We start from the raw sequence: 3,427 nt of genomic DNA, 5'->3' as shown, positions 1-3,427 counted from the left end.
TTATGGTAACATTGAACGTCCATTTAAGTTCACAAGTCAGTGGTTGTACTTATCTGGCACCCGATGTAGAAATTTTCTTCTGACACGCTTTGCTCTAAAGAGGTCAGGAAAATTTTCAACATCTGGAAGATTTGAATTACGGCATTTTGCCAGAACGCTGATAAGGATTTTTGCCCGTAGGAGGTCTGAACGCCAGCCCCTGTTTTGAGGGAAACCAATGAGATAGCCCGATTAAGCTTGTCGGCACATCAAAGGACGACTACCATTCCTCTCCGATGGGATATTGGCCCGCTCCTTTAGAGCTTTAGCGTGGGCGGCCGCCACTACGCCATCGGAATATCAGATAATGGTTGTACTTAACCAAAAATATTTTACGTGAGGTTTTAGAGCTCTTTTTTTGGGTGGAACTTAAAACACGTTATGCCAATGACCAAATTTGGCACCTTTTTCACCTGAATTCTGTAGTAATGATATAACTTAATTTTTGCTTTTAGAAAAGCTCAACAAATCGGAACAGAAAGAGAACGGAAAGAGAAAAGATAAAAGAGCTTTACCAGAAGGTATAAATAGTCTCAGATCTGTGCACAGGCTGCCCTTACCTCATTTTGATTTTTCACTTCCTTGAGTCAGTTTTTTAAGCCTGACTCGTATTTGAAGAAAGTTGGAATAAGAATTGGGCCTTCGAATAACTGGAAAATACTGAAGTTGAGCCCAGTGCGTTGCGCATGTTTGACTATTGTCACTGTGTCACAAGCTGTTTCACAATATTTCACAAAAACAACAGTGCAAGTTGTTCGTCAAACTATGGTACCTGGAATTGTAAAGTGCGACCACTTATACGCCCAAATGTTAGAATTTTTAATTTGAAGTGGGTGGTAGTAGAAAAATTCTTTCCGTCCCCTGGCAGTACAAGAACAATAGAACTGATTTCAAGGTTTTCATGTTTTCAAATTCGACTTTTTTCTATTTAGAATACGCTCAGGAAGAACTTGATCTTGATGATCTTGATGATAATGAATTACTCAACATAGACATCTCACTTGGTTAGTCTTTGATTAAATTTCTAAACAATTCGATTACTGATTACTTTAAGTCTGTTCGAAGCACTTGTGCACTATCTAAAGTTCATGAACCTTGTTTGAGAGATATATTTCAATCAAATATTATCGTGCTTGAATCTTTATGAAATCTGAAGAGGTAAAATTAAAAAGAAAGAAATCGACTTTTTAAAATTTATATCTTTCCAACGAGAAGTCCTTTAGTCTTTTGAATTTTGAACCGACTTTGTAATTTGAAATTCAAGTAGCATTTATATCGATTATGCTATGCAAAATGCGTGACAAAAATTACAATTGAATAGATAACCTGGTTTTGCGACAGTCTTTGTTCAATCCTATTGAAGTCGGAACATCCATTCGTCTTTGGTTCGTAGAGTCTTACAACATCCAATGAGAAGTCATACTCTGATACCTTGGATGGGACTACGAGGTCCTAAATGGAGTGACTTTCATGGAAGTGTTCTGCAAGTTCGGAATTGTTTGGTCACTTACCGATATCATAGAGATATTTAGAAAAACTTGAAGATTGCCGTGAAAGGATCTTAACTTATTAAATGGCTTGACGCTAATTGTTTCAAATAACAAAAAGTTCGTTAATCTCCACTCTAAAACAACTCAGACCTCTTACCAAAATAAACAGGTTGTTCTAATTTAATCCTCTTTATTCAGCTGATTCAATTGGTCATAACCCCAACGAAGGTCGTCAACATAAAAAAAGCCAAGATGGTATTGACTTTGTGCCAACTACAAGTGATATAAGTAAGTCAAAACAGCTATTACAGACCTTTGTATTCAATTAATAGCTGCTACAGTATTCTCACTGTAGCTCGCAATGTTTTAAATGAAATCCTAGAATACCCTGTGTATATGAATTTTGACTGGGTGTAACAAAATTCTTGCAAAGGTAGTCAAGACAAGTAAAAGTTTCACGCCTTACCTTTGTAGAAATAGTGTTTTTTGGCTGATGATTTAATCTCGCGAAATTTAATCCGGTTAAAGTACACCACTCTAAGTACACAAACTTGTATGCTACCAATTTAATTTCCTCTTCTTTTACCTTTATATACTATTATTCAGATGCTGCTGGTGTTAAAAGAGGCGTAGATGAAGAAACAACTCCATCATTAGGACCAAAAGCCAAAGCTTCAAAAGGTTGGTTCAAAGTATTGTCTTGATCGATGATTTAATCTCGCGAAATTTAATCCGGTTAAAATACTAACTTAAAATACACCACTCTAAGTACACAAACTTGTATGCTACCAATTTAATTTCCTCTTCTTTTACCTTTATATACTTTTATTCAGATGCTGCTGGTGTTAAAAGAGGCGTAGATGAAGAAACAACTCCATCATTAGGACCAAAAGCCAAAGCTTCAAAAGGTTGGTTCAAAGTATTGTCTTGATCGATGATTTAATCTCGTGAAATTTAATCCGGTTAAAATACTAACTTAAAATACACCACTCTAAGTACACAAACTTGTATGCTACCAATTTAATTTCCTCTTTTACCTTTATATACTTTTATTCAGATGCTGCTGGTGTTAAAAGAGGCGTAGATGAAGAAACAACTCCATCATTAGGACCAAAAGCCAAAGCTTCAAAAGGTTGGTTCAAAGTATTGTCTTGATCGATGATTGAAAAGAATTCTCTGAATCTGATAATGACTGTCTACAAGCTTTTGAGCAGCCTGGAGACTTCAAAAATGTTCGGACTTGGATGAAATTTGGTTTTATTACGAGTGTCTGCATGTTTTCTAAATGAAGTTATGGCTAATCTGTATAAAGTTTATTCTCGGTAGTTGGAAGCTTAATTTGGTATTCGAGTGACATTTTTATTTTCATTCTTTTTTTAGAACTAGCAAAACTGAAAGACGAACTGTCTCACAGGGAAGATATCAGTGGCAAGCGCACTAGGCGATAATTTTTATTGACATATCGATATATTTATAGCCGTATTCTGTTTGTTTGTTTGTTTATTTGTTTGTTTGTCTGTGTTTTTATGTGTTTATTTTGTTACATTGTACGATAGTATATAAGCTAAGGCTACACTGAGTAATCTTTTCAGGCGCTTGCAATAATTGGCAACAATTGCCTTGCAAGCGCCTGAAAAGAAATCAAGTTTAGCCACCAATAGTAAGTTGTGCAATTTGTTTTCATTTTGTAGTAAAAGCGTTCAGGAAGTAACCAAAAAGAGACTCCTATTTGAAGTTGTTAAAAAATTCCATTCATCAAGATCTTTTGAAAACATATGCTCTTCGAGTGTTTTAAACAATAGAACAAAAGAAGAGAGCAAACATGAAAGAAAAATTCCCCTCTCTGTTGCAAAAAAGATAGCAGGATGCAACAAAATAGATCTGTTGTTGTTGTAGCC

The 3,427-nt window shown here is 35.4% G+C and overlaps 2 long non-coding RNA genes across 2 annotated transcripts; both read left to right on the top strand.

Moving 5' to 3' along the window:
• Positions 1 to 492: 492 nt before the first annotated feature.
• Positions 493 to 2,210, top strand: LOC136824957 (uncharacterized). Its single transcript, XR_010849195.1, has 4 exons — positions 493 to 560; positions 972 to 1,043; positions 1,728 to 1,817; positions 2,136 to 2,210. It is a non-coding gene; the product is annotated as an uncharacterized lncRNA (long non-coding RNA).
• Positions 2,211 to 2,365: 155 nt separating this feature from the next.
• On the top strand, positions 2,366 to 3,017 carry LOC136824949 (uncharacterized). The gene is made up of 3 exons (XR_010849194.1): positions 2,366 to 2,437; positions 2,587 to 2,661; positions 2,910 to 3,017. It is a non-coding gene; the product is annotated as an uncharacterized lncRNA (long non-coding RNA).
• Positions 3,018 to 3,427: the final 410 nt, after the last annotated feature.

This window comes from Clytia hemisphaerica, unplaced genomic scaffold (genome assembly GCF_902728285.1).
Source record: "Clytia hemisphaerica strain Z4C2 unplaced genomic scaffold, Clytia hemisphaerica genome assembly, whole genome shotgun sequence".
Classification (NCBI taxonomy): Eukaryota; Metazoa; Cnidaria; class Hydrozoa; order Leptothecata; family Clytiidae; genus Clytia; species Clytia hemisphaerica.
Note: the sequence above shows the minus strand (reverse complement) of the source record. Positions and strands in the feature narration are given on the sequence as shown.